This window comes from Dicentrarchus labrax, unplaced genomic scaffold (assembly GCF_905237075.1).
Source record: "Dicentrarchus labrax unplaced genomic scaffold, dlabrax2021, whole genome shotgun sequence".
NCBI lineage: Eukaryota > Metazoa > Chordata > Actinopteri > Moronidae > Dicentrarchus > Dicentrarchus labrax.
The window spans coordinates 1,381,840-1,402,488 of record NW_026136703.1 but is presented as its reverse complement, the minus strand read 5'-3'; the positions used below and the strand labels follow the sequence as shown (position 1 = coordinate 1,402,488).

Here is a 20,649-nt window from a genome sequence, read left to right as displayed (position 1 = left end):
ACACTGCTGTCAGTCATACTTCTTCAATGAAATGAAACCTAGATATACATGACTAAGAAATTGTCTTTCTTCTGGGGAAATTAAATTGAAATTTTATTTCTCTAATCCCTAAACTCAATTACTGAAACCAGGTTTTACGTGATGTTTCATTTCAATCACATTGCTGCAGAAAGCTTACTTAAGTTAATGTGTTTTTGTGTTGGAACCATTGCCACAGATTAAAGACCACTCATGAAAGTCAACTGGATGTCTTGGTTTCCCAAGGTTTTAAACACTATGTAATTGCAACATCCCTAGTTTGAATCCAGCTGGGGACCTTGCATGTCATCCTGACATTTTTGTGATACAGTGTTAAAAAAATCAATTATAATCAGGGCATGGTAGAATAAATCATGTTTATCTTGAACAAACAAACCAAGCAAGGCTTTCATCAATAATGATGTCTATTGCAGAACTGAACAAAGAAAGATAGATTTTACATGCAGTATTGTATTATTGAACACAAACTTGTGCTGGTCTATTCACCACATGATGGACAGTCTTACTGAGAGAGTGCTGCAGATGCATTTCTTGCACTTGATGCATATGTGCTGTGTCTTCCTGTCCTTCTTGGATCCACAGACATCACAGAGCTTCTTGTTGCTACTGGCTGCAACTTAGAATGAGGAAAGTAAGTTTTGAAAATTACAGCAGACCAAGCTAGTGTCAAGCACATGTCTTACCTATGCCTTTCCAAGTTCCTCAAGAAAGTATTGTCTCCTGTGGAGCTTCCTTTTGTTCCACTCTGGGTTCAAAGCCATCCATATGACAAAAGTTGTACGCTCGAATGTGAAAGAGACTGAAGAATATCACAAGTAGCTAGTATAAGGTTCTTCTTTTGCAGCTGTAGCCAGTAACCAGCTTGTCTAAATTGTCTATTTTAATCCAGTCACTCCTAGTCACAAATTGTCCCATCCCTGTGGATGATACATTTCTGCTTTTTGCCACATTTACAAGACAACCCCAGGCTGCCTCTACACTAGCTTCTCTCCCTTTGAAAGTGATTTAAAGTCCCTCTGAGCAGAGATTCTCTTTGCCATACTGATCGATTCTGACATTCAGCCACATATACAGAGATATTGATCTGCTGTATTCCTTACCCAATTTGGGATAGAGTGTGACAAAATATTGAATGTTTAGAACGTGAAATAACATACAGTTTCTGAAGTTTGACACGCTACAGAGGGTACAGAGTGCAGGAAAATGCAGGATGTCAGTGCCCACCCTATATCTAATGTAAATGTGTAGGTTGAAAAAACATTTAATGACTCACAGTAAACAAGTCCCACAGACCCCAAACGCCACACAAGGGATAAATGGAGCTGCCGGTGACTCCTTCTAGAACTGCTCTCTACACTTCTCTGCAAAGTGGTGACACAACACTGCCGTCTGTTAGCTGCAGGACTGCATATAGCTGAGCTGAATAAATTAAACGATCTCTGACCTGCACAGAATGCTGGGTACATTGGAGTGGATCTCCGGGCAGGACGAGAGGCAGTGTTGTGAGATAGTTTGACAGCTTCTTGGCGTCAGAGCGGTGGTCGATGTTTGCATTAAGACCCAATGCGAGAGGAGGGAATGTTAAATATATATATTATGTCCATAGGGTGGATAGGGTTTTAACCATGTTTTCAACCAAGTATGTAGTATCTAGGATCAAGTTACATCAGCTCAAAATGGTGAGTATGAAAATATTGTTCAAAAGACTTAATAAAAGTACAAAAACTATGATTTTTTTATTCAACCAAGGGAAAGTATTAAAACCGAAAATACCAATATTGTAAAAACACAGGTTTTCTTCCGTGACGTTTCTGCTTGACAGTGAAAATATGCAAAGAAATCATTGTATACTTTTATTAAGCCTTATGAACCATATTTTCATAAGAACTTGTCTCTTTGGTATATATTCAGATAGACAAATTCAATTCAATTCAATTCAATTTTATTTGTATAGCGCCAAATCATAACAGAAGTTATCTCAGGACACTTTTCAAATAGAGCAGGTCTAGACCGAACTCTTTAACATTAATTACAGAGACCCAACAGTACCACCATGAGCAAGCACTTGGCGACAAGGGCAAGGAAAAACTGCCTGTTAAAAGGCAGAAACCTAGGACAGATCCTTCGGCTCTAGGTGGGTGGTCGTCTGTCTCGACCAGTTGGGGTGAGAGAGAGAGAGAGAGAGAGAGAGAGAGAGAGAGAGAGAGAGAGAGGCAGAGAGAGAGAGGCAGAGAGAGAGAGAGCGAGAGAGAGAGGCAGAGAGAGAGAGAGCGAGAGACAGACAGACAGACAGGTGCACAGCAACAACAGTATTGGCAATGGCAGTCAAGCAGGACCATGGCAGGAGGCTCCACCAGGATCCATGAGAACCTGCGAGACGAGAAAGCACAAGAACTCCGGGGAAGAAGTGGAGTTAGTAACATGCATTAATGGGACATGAATGAGTGCAGAAAGAGAGAGGAAGGGAGGAGCTCAGTGCACCATGGGAAATCCCCCGATAGTCTAGGCCTATAGCAGCATAACTAAGGGATGGTTCAGGACTCACCTGATCCAGCCCTAACTATAAACTTTATCAAAGAGGAATGTCTTAAGCCTACTCTTAAATGTGGTGAGGGTGTCTGCCTCCCGAACCACAACTGGAAGCTGGTTCCACAGGAGAGGAGCTTGGTAACTGAAGGCTCTGGTTCCTGTTCTACTTTTAGAGATTATAGGAACCACAAGTAGCCCAGCATTCAGAGAACGTAGTGTTCTAGTGAGGTAATAGGGTACTATGAGCTCTTTAAGATAGGAAGGGGCCTGACCATGAAGAGCTTTATAGGTGAGGAGGAGGATTTTAAATTCAATTCTACATTTTACAGGGAGCCAATGCAGAGAAGCTAGTACAGGAGAGATGTGATCTCTTTTTCTAGTTCCTGTCAGTACTCGTGCTGCAGCGTTCTGAATTAATTGGAGCGTTTTAATGGACTTATTGGGGCAACCTGATAATAAAGAGTTGCAGTAATCCAGCCTTGAAGTAACAAATGCATGGATTAGTTTTTCTGCATCTGTCTGTGATAGGATGTGTCTAATTTTTCTAATATTAGGTAAATGAAAGAAGGTGGTCCTAGAGGTCTGCTTTATGTGGGAGTTAATTGACTGATCAAAGATAACTCCAAGATTCCTGACAGTGGTGCTAGAGGCCAAGTTAATGCCATCTAGAGTGACTATATCTTTAGACAATGAGTCTCTAAGGTTTTTGGGGCTAAGAACAAGAATTTCGTTTTTTTCTGAGTTTAACATCAGAAAATTGCAGGTCATCCAGGATTTTATGTCCGTAAGACATGTTTGTAATTTAGATAATTGATTAATTTCATTGGGTTTGATTGATAGATATAACTGCGTATCATCTGCATAACAGTGAAAGTTAATGGAGTGATTCCTAATAATGTTGCCTAAAGGGAGCATATATAAAGTAAATAGTATTGGTCCAAGTACAGAACCTTGTGGAACTCCATGACTTACTGTAGTATTTATTGAAGATTCATCGTTAACATGTACAAACTGCAAGCGATCTGATAAATATGACTTAAACCAGCTTAGTGCAGTTCCTTTAATGCCAATTTGATCATATTACAAGAACACACTCGCAGTGGTAGTACCTGTGAGCCAAATGCTCATCCCCAAACAGAAATTGTTGGAGGGATGAAAAGTGGACACACAACTTTGGTATTTGAATTTTACCACTAGTGGGGCAGAAAATGTGTTCTAGACTGAGTTTCAGTGTGGTTAAGCGAGGGGTTTGCTAACTGCAAGAATGTACAGGATATTAGCCAAAATGGCAATTTCACTTAAAGCACCTTTAATTAAAATATAGCATGTTAACTCAGCAGCTGGCAGCTGTTTTCAAACCTCTATTAGCCTGCTGTAAACTACCTGCTCAGCACCAAACAGCAGACAGATTAAGTTTAAAACTAGCTGGTGACCCTAATTGAGCATTTATGCGCTAAAGAGCCACATATATTTCCCTCAGGAGTTGGTGGAGACCAAACCAGAGCTATCTTACATTTGGTCACCAGAAATAAGTGCTAGTGCTCACTGTCTGTGGAATATATAAACTGGCAATAATTTCATAAGTTAGAAATTTCAATTTAACAAGGCCATAAAATGCCAGCTTGGCTTCTGTCCCCAAGTGGCCAAAAAAGTTATCCTTTATTGATCCCTGTGTGAAAATTCATTCTCTGCATTTGACCCATCCCAAGTACTAGGAGCAGTGGCCAGCCACAATGCTAACCAACTCTAAATCTGAGTCAGTCTAATGGTCAAGAGCACTGACTGGAGACTTAACCAAACAGGGGCAAACTGATTAATAACTTTAATGTTTCTAATATAAGACATATGATGTTACCATTAAAGAATACAATGTATATTTTGCAACAACAAGATTTTTACCAACTGAACTGGAAGTACAACTACATGGCTAAGAAGAAGTCAGATTGGACAAGAATCACAAGCAGATGAGGCAGGTTTTTAACATACAAATTAAGGCAGAATGTATAATTATTATTTAATCTGTTTTAAACACTCATCCCAGTTTACAGGTTCCTGCTTCAATTTTGATCTACTGTACTTCGTTTTGCATTTAAATAAAAATAGTTGAGATAATATGTCTGTTTCTTGCCCCACTGGACTTTGTTGCCAAGTTCTCAAATATCAGAGATTAATTTGATGGGTACAGTGTTGTCAAAACTGATAGAAAGTGTTATTGCCAAAGTTTCTATCAATGTAGTAATCCATGGTTTAACTATATGTATTGCATTTTAATTGTAATCCTGAGACAATGCATCCAAACTCGAAAAACTTCTGAAGTTAGCCTTGTATTAAAAGTCAAGCTGCCATCCAGCAACCATTAACATGATTTAAGATTTTTGATTATATTGATAACACTGTTTCTCCTCAGCGCCCAACTCAAGGCAACACAAGGCAACAAAAATGATTGATGTTTTCAATCAAGCTATGCTGGATTCCTTTTTGGCCGTTGGCAATGATGCTGTCAAGTGGAGGGAGGATGTGTTTGTGAGACCTCTGGAGGCTGGCAGCGCTTTCTCTGGGACTGAGGATGCTGGCTGCTTGACAAGGACAGGCAACGGCTCCCTGGAGAGCACACAGGAAATGAAATATGGATCGACCAAATCTATTTACTGTCAGTACACTTTAACAAAGTAAGATATCAAAGCAGTAGGGTGCCTCTAAATGGGCGTCCGCCTCAAGAACACAGCGTTCGGAATGGCACTCGTCACAGGTCATGACAGAGAATGCAGAGAGATACTTCGCCTGTGTCAAGGTTTGAGTGTGTTGATGGGTGTTAAAGAGCGGGGCTCACTCAGTGAGCGGGTGGGTGGAGTTGACAGAGTGTGAAGCGATCAATCATTGATCTGTTTCCCTTTCACAAACTTATTGTCCCCTGGTGTTCATGGGTGGTCAAGTAGAAAGTTGACTTTGTCTACCGCTGTGTACGAAGAACTGAAGACCCTTAGACTTTTTTTGTTTGACCTGAACTCTGTTATCATGGGACCATTGTTACTGGGGTTAGTTCAGTGATAAAGAGAAAGTGAAACTGTGACATTCAGACAATTCCAATGTAAATGACCCACTGAGAAATTTAACATTAATAAAAAACTTTTAGATTTCTAGGCCTCAATATGATTTTGTGGTGTTTTTTTGATTTACATGTAAGTTTATTGCTGTGACACTCACATACTGGTCAAAGAATCTTCATTAGGCAATGCTGAGACATCACAGACATCACACTAGGTTGGTTCTTAACCCTCTAACAATGGACCTCCCACAGGCAGCAGAAAATAATGTAAAACTTCAATTAATAGCTGGGCTTTTATTTGCTTCAATCACTGAACTCAACCTGAACTCTCACAGGCCTCTATATGGGACAGGCCTTTAATTCATTTTGCACAAAACTCTTGCTCAGCAAAGATGGGAAACACTCAGATTTTCTATTTAAAGCAGTATGACTATTGGCTATCGAATAGCATACACCGATCAGCCACAAACATTCTGACCACTGACAGGTGAAGTGAATAACACTGACTATCTGGTTATCATGGCACCTGTCAGTCAGTGGGATATATTAGGCAGCAAGTGAATATTTTGTCCTCAAAGTTGATGTGTCAGCAGCAGGAGAAATGGGCAGCATGAGGATTTGAGCCACTTTGACAAGGGCGTTCCTGGTCTACAGTGGTCAGTACCTATCAAAGGTGCTCCAAAGAAGGAAAAGAGGTGAACCGGAGACAGGGTCATGGTCCAAGGCTCATTGATGCATGTGGGGAGCGAAGGCTGGGTGGGGGGTATTAAAAGGAGCCCAAAGTTAAATTTTGCCTCTGGGCTATAGTAGCAGGTGAATTCCGCCCTGGGATTAGCTTTTGTCATGATTGATTTATATCAGGTAGTGGAGTAATGTGATTATAAATATGCGTGAGATGAGATAGACACAATATCTAAACCAATCACACAAGTGTATCCATCATTTATTTGAAATGTTGCAAGTTACAGTTGAGGATTTGTGGATGCATTTTGATTTCCTGTCAGTGTAACAGTAACAGCTCCGTGGATTAGAAGCTTTTTGTGCTTGAGCTTCTTTTCATTATGCAGCCAAAACATTGGCAGACGAGATTGCTCACTGCTCATCGTCTGGCTGACCCCCCTCTGCATATCAGTACATTTCCACAGCCCATTGGTATGCATTTGGCTCTCGGCACCGACTGGGCATAATCGTTGCCTCAATCTCATAATGGTGTGTGCAGTGTTCTCCCTAGTGATGCCAAAACCCCAGCTCAGCATCATCAGGACAGGGAATGTGAACGAAAAGTAGACAATGGATATTTTACAACTCTTTAAAACACTTGGAAACATTTTGCGTTAGGAAACTTTGAAAATATTAATAGTTCTAAGATCAAATTCTTTGTTCTGGCATGTAAATCAAAATGTTCAAAATCGTTTTTTATGAAGAAAAAAGCACTCCTATAAACAAAATGATATAAAATAGTCCAGAGAGAGAAAAAATCCTCTGCTGGAGAGGAGCTGCGCTCAAGTTCACGGCCTGTAATTATACTATTCCTTTCTGCAGAGGAATGGCCTGAATTCCTCTTAGAATTGTTGATCTTGTGAGTTGTCACCACAAAGTTAATTTCCCCAGGGAGCGCCATATAAATTGCATGCCACTGAACAGAGGTAATAGCTGTGGTCTTGGAGATATGTTTGGCAGGAACTTCCAAGAGGCATGCACAGAGAGCTGCACTGAATTTTTCTGTTACCCACAGCAGCACAGTACTTCCTGCTCATTATTTTGCAATTGGGAGCAAGTGTTTTGGCTATGTCTTCGAATATTGCCTTGTGGTCTCTCAGCAATTTGTTGTTATTATGCTCATATTTTTAAGAGGTGAGGTAAATTTTGTGGTAATCGAAGATGATAAAACTGTTTGGAGTGCATCTGTTGACTGGTTTAGGTGGGTGGGGGCTTTTGAGAGTTTGCTGCCACATGAGCTAATTGTTGTCAAGTTTATACAGGTAGTTTACAGCAGCCACATAATCTTCACAAAGCAAACAAATTCAACATCATGTGAATTATTTATACAATCCCTCATGGAAATAGGGTTCAGACTTGTAAACAGTGAGAAATATTCAGTAGAGGAGGAGTGGGTATTGCGGAAGACAAAAAAAATGGATAAAAGATTCTGATACTGAATCTGAATTTGTTTTTCCCCCAAAGTTTTGGGGGAGATTTTCAAGTTATACATGAATCGGCCATTTCCAGAAAGTTAAATGTTAATAATAATAATAATAATAATAATAATAATAATAAAAAAATAAATAACAATGATTGATAAGACAGAAGATTAACCTCCCAACAAAAAAATCTAAAATATCTAACCCTGACTGTTGACACTAACTGTTTCACAGTAGCTTTAGGCATCAGTAAAGCAGTTTCTCACTTTTAGGTTTTAAATGCATAATTACTCCACTGAAAAATGAGTTTTTTGAACACTGAACACTTATTTGCGTAATGACAATCACATTGAATGTGGAATTGACTTGCAAACTGGAATTTTGAATCTGAATAAAAAAACAAAAAGCTAATGTGATTTTTCCACCCCACAAGAAGATGCTCTAACTCAGTCATCTAGCCATTACAATTTGGCCAAACAAAAAATGTTATGACTGATAGATCTTCCCAAACGAATAAACTTTTGTATGACTTCTGAAGCATAAATGCGATCGATCAGAGCATCTAGAGGTAGATTTACAGATTGAAACCATTTAAATACAGCTCAGCCTTGCAAGTGTTTCGGTGAACCTTCGGTGGAAACTCACGAAAAATGCGAAAGGCTCTATCCTAGCAAGCTATCAGTCACACTTTACAATGGATGGTCGATATTGTGACATCTTTGATCTGACGTTCATATATTATTCACAAAAAACACAGATACATATCTATTTCATATTTCCAGAATGTTACAACAGTGATAAAAACTCAGCAGAACAAACAATTTCTTAAACGCACTATGTAGGTCTGTGTTCCTTAATAATGCAAAATAGCAAATTTGATTTTTCTTGACTTTCACATAATTAGAGGAAGGGAAAGGCGACCCATATGGTGCCATTCATAATTGATGGCCTTTGGATAGAAGTGGCCCTTGTGTGATGCTGTAATGTGCAGTGTGAAATGAATCAATCAATGGGGTCTTATTTGGATTTCTTCTCCTTGTTATTGTATTTCTGGAATCACTTACATCTTGTCATTAATAGGATCAAACCTGATATCTTAACCCTGCTGAATGTTCCCTAACCATCAAAATTTATTTGGCAACATCTCATCATTGTAGCCATTGAACGAGCCTTTCACACATTTGATTTTACACATGTCGTAATCATGGATAGCGGATTTATGACCAAAGCTTGTAACCTTTTGAATATGACCAGGAAGATGTCATTAATCCTCATGGTTAACCACAGCATCTACGTGACAGAATTCTGATTGTGTTCATATGGCTCCATGATTGATACCATGGCACATGTGCCCCACTGAGACCAACGACTGCCTTTATTATTCGGCTGCACAATAATTTGCCATCACACCAGAGCACGCCATCCATCAAAGAGCTCACTAATTTCCCCTGGATGTAATAGGCTTCTTTTATGAAAATAACAGCTTTTTTGTCCAATTTTCTTTCACGCTGTGTTCTGTTTCAAGCTTTTCTCATGTAACATCCACCTACATGTATCTTTGTCTGTATTTAACAAGGAAATCCGTCCTAACTGGCCACATATTCTTAGAGTGATGCATATTTGATCTCACTTCTAGGGAGAGGAGCAAAATATATAATATCCACATTAAAATATCTACAGTTAACTAGACCTATGTTGTATATTATATTGAGTTTTGTACTTATGGAGTTGTTCCAATACAGTACTAATAACGTACATTTCTATGATACTCTTTGAAATGTGGTATTGGGAATTGGTGAGTACTCGTGTCAGTGCACTGATCTGATACCACATAATTTATTAGCCCAACGGGACCTTGCTATTTCCCTTCCTGTTCACTGCTGTTTTTTTCTTCTCCAATTCTCAAGGGTTTAAAGCTGCAGTAGGTAACTTTGATAAAAAATACTTTTTTATTTTACTGAAACTTTTACTATGTACTGACAGTACATAAAACAGAAAAAATCTGGTTTCTCTGGCTCCTCCTAGTGCTCCTGATGGCATTTGCAAGAATCTGGCATTTATATTGAAAATGTAATAGTCTTCCCACAAAATCCTTTTCTATCTGACCATTATTTATAACTTTTGAATTCCTATTATTAGATTATAAGCCATTAGGCAAAACTTCCTACAGCAGATGTCTATCTGACAGTGTTGTAGCTAAATTTAAGGAGGAGATTCCATCAGAGTTTAATTCAATGCCATGTCTGAATATAACAGAGTCCTATAATAACTTTAATCCCTCCCAAATTGATAATCTTATTAATACTCACTGCGAACAACATTAGATTATATAGCCCCTATAAAAGGAAAATATTAAAACATAGGAGGCTAGCACAGTGGTACAACCTCCAAACCCACCAATTAAAGCAAAAAGCGCAGAAATCTGAAAGGAAATGGTGCTCTTCCAAATTATTAGAATATCCCTCAATTTGGCAAGATTAGCTTCTTTTATGATAAAAAATATCACTATTAGAGACAAAATTAATAACCAAATGACCTCAACAGGTATCGCTGTCTCTCCAGGTTTAGGAACTTTAACAAATGTAAAATCAGGTATGTATTTAGACTGTTTTTCTGCTATCGATCTTCATCAACTAATTTCAATAATTTCTACATCGAAGCCATGGAATCACTCCATTAACTTTGATTGTTATGCAGATGATACCCAGTTATACCTGTCGATCAAGCCTGATGAAATTAATCAGTTATCTAACATGTCTTAAGGACATAAAAACCTGGATGAGCTGCAATTTTCTGATGTTAAACTCAGAAAGAAATGAAATTGTTGTACTTGGCCCCAAAAACCTTCAAGACTCACTGTCTAAAGATATAGTTACTCTAGATGGTATTACCTTGGCCTCTAGCACCACTGTCAGGAATCTTGGAGTTATCTTTGATCAGGACATGTCCTTTGATTCCCACGTAAAGCAAACCTCTAGGACTGTCTTTTTTAATTAACACAATATTAAAAAAATTAGACACATCCTGTCACAGACGGATGCAGAAAAACTAATCCATGCATTTGTTACTCTAGGCTGTATTACTGCAACTCTTTATTATCAGGCTTAAGACAATTAATTCAGAACGCTGCAGTGCGAGTACTGACAGGAACTAGGAAAAGAGATCACATCTCTCCTGTATTAGCTTCTCTGCACTGGCTCCCTGTAAAATTCAGAATAGAATTTAAAATCCTCCTCCTCACCTACAAAGCTCTTCATGGTCAGGCCCCTTCATATATTAAAGATCTCATTTCTCATCTCATCTATTACCCTAGGACACTGCGCTCTCTGAATGCAGGACTACTTGTGGTTCCTATAGTCTCTAAAAGTAGAACAGGAGCCTGAGCCTTCAGTTACCAAGCTCCTCTCCTGTGGAACCAGCTTCCAATTTTGGTTCGGGAGGCCGACACCTGCTCCACATTTAAGAGTAGGCTTTAGACGTTCCTCTTTGATAAAGCTTATAGTTAGGGCTGGCTCTGGTGAGTCCTGAAACATCCTTTAGTTATGCTGCTATAGGCTTTGATTATCGGGGGATTCCCCATGATACACTGAGCTCCTCTCTTCCTCTCTCTCTCTTTCTGCACTCATTCATGTCCCATTAATGCATGTTACTAACTTCACTTCTTCCCCGGAGTTCTTGTGCTTTCTCGTCTAGCAGGTTCTCATGGATCCTGGTGGAGCCTCCTGTCATGGTCCTGCTTGACTCCCATTGCTAATATCACTGATATTATTGTTATTATTATTATTACTATTTTAATTACTACAGATACTATTATTACTATAATCACTGCTCATTGTCCCCCATCGTTGTTGTCGTCGTTGTCATCTTCTTCATGTTCCACATCATCAGTCACTACTATTAGTGTAGTTGTTGCTACTGTTGTTGCTGTGTATCTTTGTCACAGTCCTTCTGTCGTTACCTCTGTTCTCTCTCTGTTTCTCTCTCTCTCTCCGTCTCTCTTTGTCTCTCTCTCCCACCCCAACTGGTCAATGCAGATGACCACCAACCTAGAGCTGGGTTCTGTCCGAGGTTTCTGCCTCTTAAAAGGACGTTTTTCCTTGCCGCCATCGCCATGTGCTTGCTCATGGTGGTACTGTTGGGTCTCTGTAAATAATGTTTTAAAGAGTTCGGTCTAGACCTGCTCTATTTGAAAAGTGTCCTGAGATAACTTCTGTTATGAATTGGCGCTATACAAATAAAACTGAATTGAATTGAATTGAATCCACCAAGCCTCAACGAATACAACCAATCAAAGTCAAGAAAGATAGTTGATGGTTGAATCTCATTGCCAGGGTGTCACATATGACCCTGGGAATGAGACTCAACAATCATCTTTCTTCAAGCTTCCAATCCAATGAGTCTTTGTATATTTCTCAGCTCTGGTTGTTTTTATTAATTAATGATACAGTTAGAGAAAAATACCATTTTGACAGAATAGTATTTAATTATTGACCTTGTGTGGCACGTGGGTGAGTCCCTCGATGTCGTCAATAACATGTAGTGTACATGTATGTAGGAGTGAGCTGTATCAGGCAGTGGTCAGAGTTGCCGCGGGGGGGGGGTGCATTCTTTGCAGATTTCTGCCTTTGTTACAACATGTCCTGGGTTACACCATTTAGAGTTAACAAAGACAACTAACTTGTCCATCTTGTTTGTCAGGGAGCGTACATTCCCTATGACAACTGATGGTAGACATGGCTTGTATCTCCACCACCTCTCCGTCTTCTTGTTCCTCACCAACACTCCTGCTCTGGTTCCTCGTCTTCCTCCCCTTAACTCCACCGGGATCTCCTTCGGAAATGCAACACGTAAGTCCCGATACTGGAGGAGATCCTCACCTGAGTAACCCCTGGTGCTCTGTTGTGTGGTGGTCACTGTGTCCACATTCCTGCACATTGTTTTTTTTTTTTTAAGTTATTTTTTTGGCCTTTCTTTGCCTTTATTGGACAGTGACAGCCGAAGATAGACAGGAAAGGGGGGCAGAGAGAGAGGGGATGACACGCAGCAAAGAGCCACATGTCGGATTCGAATCCGGGCCACTGGAGTAACTCCGTACATGGGTCGCCAGCTCTACTGACTGAGCTAACCGAGCGCCCCACATTGTTTATATATAAATACTAAAGTTCTACTATGGCTAAAAGAAAATAAAAAAATAAACTACCAACACTGTCGGTCTATTTACAACAATAAATACAGTGCATGTAGAAGGAATAAAGAAGAAATTAAGATTTGCGGCGAAAATAGAGAGGGGGAGCGGGAGCAGTTGTGTCGAGCTGCCACTCTGTGCGGCGCTGGAAGTATAGGACAAGTAAGAACAAATACGTTCACCACAAAACAGCATTTCTTCAAAACTTTTCAGCGGCAGGGAAGATTACAACAGTAATGATTGTTTACTCAAGCACAGCACTTAAACACATTTCTGAGGTGCTTGCATGTCACGTGAGTATTTCGATTTCATGTTACTACTTCTTTTATCCTACAGCTGTAGTTGATGCTGTAGTTAATTTTCAGTCTCAGATGAGTTTATAAAATGCTACGTTGTTAAGGAATAAACTACCCAACAGTGTATAAAGAAGTTAAAATGTGTGCCACCTCAACCTCAACCTGTTAAAAGTAAATAATGAATGTATGTCATGTAGTATGCTGCTGCTTTTTGAGTTTTTTTATTTTTGATATTTTTAAGTACATTGTGTTTCTAATACTTTAACATTAGTAAATTAATGGAGGACTTTTACTGCACTTGTATCAGTATATTCTACGAAAGCCATGAGAGGCTAGTGGGGAAAAAAATCATATGATCCGCAAGTGTTATCTAAAATGTTTTCTTTCCTATGTTCAAGTGAAAAAAAGGTTTTGCAAGAGTAATTTTTCTGAGTGTGCTGAGACATTACACAGTGACATTACACTCTTTATCAGGAGTTGCTGAAGCCAATATCAACAGTTTATTATGTGTCAGCTTTATGAATATATGAGATCAGACTGAAATCAAATTTCCAAGGATTTCAAAGATGGTGTGTGCTTGTGTTACTCTGACCCAAACAGCTGATCTGCTGCATAACAGTAATAATCATAATAGTGATAATAATATTTATTTCATGTAGTGCTTTAAAAGGTGAAAACAGAAATAGCAAAGGCAATATCAGTTTAAAACAACTGGTACAACTATAAACAACTAAAAACAGGAGAAATAAAATAGGTTTAAAAAAGTGGAGCAATAAAAGAAGGATAAAAATTTCATCACAGATAGCAGATAGCAAGCATATTTCATTGCATTAGCAGCATAACAGTGAATGTACAAACTCAGTGCTCTTGGCTACTGTAAACACCAATCAATACCAGCAACAAATCCCTCCATAGCTTCCCGTTTCTAAAGAAAACACACAAAAGCAAACAGCACTCTGCTTTCTGTTTCATGGGGACTTTAAGTAGATGGAGTGTGGTTTTGAAAGATGGGAGTGATGGAGAATGTCTGAGGTGTTGGGGGAGAGGATTCCAGAGTGATGGGGGCAGCAAAGGAAAAGGTCCTGTGACAGGTGTGAGGAGGTTGGTGTCAGCAGATCTGAGGTTGCGGGTAGGAGTATTTCAGTGCGGGAGGTCGTGATATAAGAGGGGGCGAGGTTGTGGACGGCTTTGTAGGCAATGAAGATAATTTTAAACAGGATTCTTTATTGAATGGGGAGCCAGTGGAGGAAAGAATGAGCAGCTAAGTTATGGATGTACTGCAGCTTGGCTTATGTGCAGGAATATGCATTTATACGGTTAGTGCCAAAACAAAAACACAAAGCGGTGATAAAATAGCTGCTAACCCTTTTTCCTAACCCTAACCCTAAAATAAATTTTTCTGAAGAAAAAAATCTACCTTTGGGAGATGACGGTCGGTCGATTAGTGAGCGTGCTACTCACGGTGCGTCTTTGCATAGCAATAGCGCTGCCGGGCAAAGCGAGGAAAACACACAAGCAAAAACACACAACCCTTTGCCCAACATAGGTGGGAGTGGAAATGATACACGAACTCGTAGTATCAGTAAGGGAGCTAATGGATGTGGTAGAAGTAGCGGGGGTGGTGAGAATAGCGCTGGGACCAGCGTTAGTGTTCACTCTTTCTACCGCACCGGTCACAGTGCGTCCATGAGCGACAGTGGCGCAGCCATCCGATGCGGATGTGTGCCTGTCCATTTGTTAGGCTATGTGGGGGGGTCTCAATATTGTTCATATTGTCTCTGTACTGTGCCTTGCAATGAGAGGTTCACACTGTACAAATACTACAAACTTTTATCTGGATAGATGGGCACAGATTAGGCCTCTGCAGCTAAAAGACGCCTACTGTTATTATTATTATCATATTATAATGATAATAATGATAATAATAATAATAATGAAGAAGAGAAGAAAAAAGAACAAAAAAAAAGAAAAGAAAAAGTGTCCTCCAATAGGGGAGGTGGTGGTGGGTAAAAAAAAAAAAATCATAAAAAACGCCTACTGTTTACATGAGCTTTGTGGTGTAGTAACAGTTCTAATTTACGACTGTTGGCTTACAATTTACTTTTACCTGTTCATTTGATATGTGGACAACCTAACAAATAGATGGAGGGGGGTGAATCTGATGAAATAAGTTCAACTCTCTTTCAAGATATCAGGTATTTCATGGAAATTACATAATCCAATATGGCCATCGCCATATGACGTCATAATATGCAAATTAGATGGGAAAATGTACTCCCTAGATAAACTTTAGGTCATTCTCAATATTTGTCTCATTTACACTTTGTCTCTATCTCAAACCACTTTCAAGCCAGAGCCTTCTGAAATTTAGATGTCAAAATCTACTATTTTTAAAAATAAAACCCGGCGCCTAAAGGGTTAAAATATTTTAACCGGATGGTGCGTAGCTCCCTCACAGAAGGAGGGTCATTGCTTGTGGCTTCAAGGCCTATTTCTCCACAATATAACATTATGCAAGCCTTTTCACCATCTCTATATACTCCGTATAAGAACTCCCTGCCACTCCTACTGCACGCCCTTGTAGAAACATAAAAGGCTGAGATTCATAGCTTGTTTTTGACTGCATGGCATGTACACAAATCTTTTCAATTAAAGCTTTACTGTCAAGGCTGGCCTACTTCTTCTCCTTTCGGAAGCATGCTGCCCTTTAGTGCAGAGCTATATAAAGGCCGTCTTGTGATGGAATGAGAAAACCCCTGAATCGCTGATGACGGCAGTTACAGAACATCAGCAAACTGTTTCTGTTTTTTTATTTTTTAACTGGGAAGCTGGGTAGAACAAACACTTGCACGTCCGATTTGTAGCGATAGTCTCCCCGAAGGTCACACAGATAATTTTTATAAGCTATTAAGATTTTATGGTTGATAGAAGTCTTCCTCAGAGATTATGGAGGATTCCAGCAGGGACCTTTTAGAGTTAGCTGATTGCTATCTTGGCCTCTGAGCACACAGAACCTCCATCATGCCCAAGCTGGGATCACATAAAAGTTTCCACTTCATTTTAACTTCTGTACAAAGTTGGATGTTGGCCAGAGACAAGAGGAACATAGTGTGATGTGCAGCTTTAGGAGCATTAACCGCACACACCTACTGTAAGCAACACTATCAACAAGTCACTGAGTGATCAGGGAAACTGAGCCAATGTGATTTATGCTCACTGACCATAGCAGCCAATCAGATTGCACAAACAACTTATTACAAGTGTAAAAGGAAGGGATGTTCATTCCAAGTTTTCTACATTTCAGTGACCTTAGGAATAAACCTACTAACAGCCAGTTTTAAAAACATTAACAAGACAATGTTATAAAAGTAAGTTGTTAAATGCCTATAGAGGGAACTGGCTATAAAAGACACCAAGACTTCAGTATTTTTTCACAAAACCTACTTACTTTTGTGCTTCAGAAAATAAAATACAGATTGATTGGTTTCCAATACAAATCGGAAATAACACTGTGTGATACTGTACAACAATGTCAGGCTATGTTCATGTTGCAATTATCTGTCTGTATTATGTATGTTTAACAATCATACATACCTAATAGGCTTCCTTTTTGAGAAATTCAGTGTTTTCTTCTCACTGATGCTTGGCCATTGTTGTATTAGAAAATATACTTTTTTTGGATACAAGCACACTGGGTATATTTTTTAAGTTTTCTAGCACCCCTTAGAATCAAGAAGGCCTTGCGAACCCCCATGAAGCTTCAGTGACCCCTAGTGGGTGTCCTGAACCCCAGGAAGCACTGAGTTAGGATTTTAGCACTGAGTCAGTGGGTTTTTCGTAGGGATGTTAATTCCTTTTTTGTGAGCCAGATCATTTGGTTCAGATCAGCAAACAGCTCTTCATTTTTAATTAAACCAAATGTTTTTGATTGGTATGTGTGCACATATATCATGTTAATTATCCAATCTAATTATACTAAACCTTTTAATTTCCAGAATACTGTATTTTTACAGTAAACATCAAACACTATCACACGTGTGTTGAACATTTCATTTGTTTAACTATGTTTTGTGGTGGCAACCAGTCGTCTCTGGATTGTAGCTATAGTACTTTTAGTAGTACAAATATATTATAGGATTATATAATAATTATGTACGTTCCTCTTCAGCACTGTAGCCAGGCTGACAGAGAGCCACAGCTCTATAGCACATATCCCCATAAACTTAAGTAGCAACGACTTTATGAGCTTCTTTTATAATAAAATTATTACTATTAGAGAGAAAATTAATCACCAACTGCCATCAACAGTTATCAGTGGCTCTCCAAGTTCAGGAACTTTAACAAATGTAAACTTAGATATATATTTAGATTGTTTTTCTGCTATCGATCTTCATCAGTTAACTTCAATAATTTCTACATCGAAGCCATCAACCTATCTGTTGGACCCGATCCCAACTAGGCTGCTTAAAGAAGTTGTTCCCTTAATTGGCACTTCTTTACTGGATATGATTAATCTTTCTTTATTATCAGGATATGTACCACAGTCCTTTAAAGTAGCTGTAATTAAACCCCTTCTTTAAAAGCCCACTCTTGACCCAGGGGTTTTAGCCAACTATGGACCGATTTCTAACCTCCCCTTCCTCTCTAAGATTCTTGAGAAAGTATTCGCCAAAGAGTTGTGTGACTTTCTACATAACAATAGTTTATTTGAGGATTTTTAGTCAGGATTTAGAGTTCATCATAGCACAGAGACAGCTCTGGTTAAAGTTAATAATGACCTTCTGATTGCTTCTGACAATGGACTTGTCTCTGTACTTGTATTATTAGATCTTAGTGCTGCATTTGACACCATTGACCATAATATTCTTTTACAGAGACTTGAGCATCAAATTGGCATTTAAGGAACCGCACTAAGCTGGTTTAAGTCATATTTATCAGATCGTTCACAGTTTGTACATGTTAACGATGAATCTTCAATAAATACTACAGTTAGTCATGGAGTTCCACAAGGTTCTGTACTTGGACCAATACTATTTACTTTATATATGCTCCCTTTAGGCAACATTATTAGGAATCACTCCATTAACTTTCACTGTTATGCAGATGATACGCAGTTATATCTATCGCTCAAGCCCGATGAAATTAATCAATTATCTAAATTACAAACATGTCTTAAGGACATAAAATCCTGGATGAGCTGCAATTTTCTGATGTTAAACTCAGAAAAAAAACGAAATTCTTGTACTTGGCCCCAAAAATCTTTGACTCACTGTCTAAAGATATAGTTATTCTAGATGGCATTACCTTGGCCTCTAGCACCACTGTCAGGAATCTTGGAGTTATCTTTGATCAGGATTCGTCATTTAATTCCCACATGAAGCAGACCTCTAGGACTGCCTTCTCTCATTTACGTAATATTAAAAAAATTAGACACATCGTATCACAGACAGATGCAGAAAAACTAATCCATGCATTTGTTACTTCAAGGCTGGATTACTGCAACTCTTTATTATCAGGTTGCCCCAATAAGTCCATTAAAACGCTCCAATTAATTCAAAATGCTGCAGCACGAGTACTGACAGGAACTAGAAAAAGAGATCACATATCTCCTCCTGGCTCCCTGTAAAATTTAGAATAGAATTTAAAATCCTTCTCCTCACCTATAAAGCTCTTCATGGTTAGGCCCCTTCATATCTTAAAGAGCTCATAGTACCCTATTACCTCTCTAGAACACTACGTTCTCTGAATGCTGGGCTACTTGTGGTTCCTATAGTGTCTAAAAGTAGAACAGGAGCCAGAGCCTTCAGTTACCAAGCTCCTCTCCTGTGGAATCAGCTTCCAGTTGTGGTTCGGGAGGCAGACACCCTCACCACATTCAAGAGTAGGCTTAAGACATTCCTCTTTGATAAAGCTTATAGTTAGGGCTGGATCAGGTGAGTCCTGAACCATCCCTTAGTTTTGCTGCTATAGGCCTAGACTATCGGGGGATTTCCCATGGTGCACTGAGCTCCTCTCTTCCTCTCTTTCTGCACTCATTCATGTCCCATTAATGCATGTTACTAACTTCACTTCTTCCCCGGAGTTCTTGTGTTTTCTCGTCTTGCAGGTTCTCATGGATCCTGGTGGAGCCTCCTCCCATGGTCCTGCTAGATTGCCATTGCCAATACTGTTGTTGCTGTGCACCTGTCTGTTTGTCTCTCTCTGTGTCTGTCTGTCTGTCTCTCTCGCTTTCTCACCCCAACTTGTCGAGACAGACGACCACCCACCTAGAGCCGAAGGATCTGTCCTAGGTTTCTGCCTTTTAACAGGCAGTTTTTCCTTGCCCTTGTCACCAAGTGCTTGCTCATGGTGGTACTGTTGGGTCTCTGTAAATAATGTTATAACGAGTTCTGTCTAGACCTGCTCTATTTGAAAAATGTCCTGAGATAACTTCTGTTATGAATTGGTGCTATACAAGTAAAATTGAATTGAATTGAATGTCTCTCTGTTTAGATAATATAGTATTTAATATGTGCTTTAATTTTAAATAACAAATGGCATTACTGTAACACTATTAACTCCCACCTCTTTGATTCTGAGGGTGAGAGCTCCATATTTGAAGTCTTACTATTACTTGCAGTCATAATTGTTAGGAGGAAATCAAATTTGTCATCTTAAGCTCCAGTGTGGACCATATATGGTATCATTAAAATAGATGTAGTCCCATCTTGGCAGTTCTGACTCCACAGGCTCCTGGTTAGTCTGTGATGGCACACACCTGTCACTCAAGGCAGCCACACCCTCAATTATACATAACTTTAAGCCTTAATAAAAGGAAAACCCATTTTAAGAGATACATTTTAATATGGGACCTTATAGAGATTGACTTACTTCTGGAGCCAGCCTCAAGTGGCCATCAGAGGAACTGTATATATTTTTTTTTGGTTGTATTTTTTGGGGCTAAAGCAAAGGGCCACAGTTCGAAGTTGAACTCATGGCTGCTGCCTTGATACATGGTGCCGCCTGCTCTACGAGGTGAGTTGCCAGGGCCCCCTGGAACTGCAGTTTCTAGAACTACCATGTTTGCTTTTCTCAGTATACTGATGCATTGTCATTGCTAACATAATAGGCATTGTTACAATATGAGGACTTCATAAAAGAAAGTAATCTAAAATGTGTATTTGATCTTGTTTTTTGACAAAATATATCAGGAAAACTGATCAACACATCCAAACACATCCCATGCCTGCTTTAATAGTAAATAGAATACAGTCTATTACTAAAAAGGGGATAATATTGAAAGGGATAGCATAGGTATTTTGAGGTAACATAAAAGTGTTAAATTCCCACCATGAACTCTTGGGGACATAGTAAAAAATCCATATGCCTGTGGAAAACGTTCGAGCTGCACACAACCATACAAATGCAATCAGA

At 39.2% G+C, this 20,649-nt stretch overlaps 1 long non-coding RNA gene across 2 annotated transcripts in view; it reads right to left on the bottom strand.

Moving 5' to 3' along the window:
- Positions 1-1,964: 1,964 nt before the first annotated feature.
- LOC127354490 (uncharacterized) overlaps positions 1,965-20,649 on the bottom strand; it is a 94,973-nt gene continuing 76,288 nt past the window's right edge. For both annotated transcript variants that reach the window (XR_007881557.1, XR_007881558.1), the window contains exon 2: positions 1,965-2,584. This is a non-coding gene — a long non-coding RNA (uncharacterized LOC127354490). The remainder of the gene's footprint in view (positions 2,585-20,649) is intronic.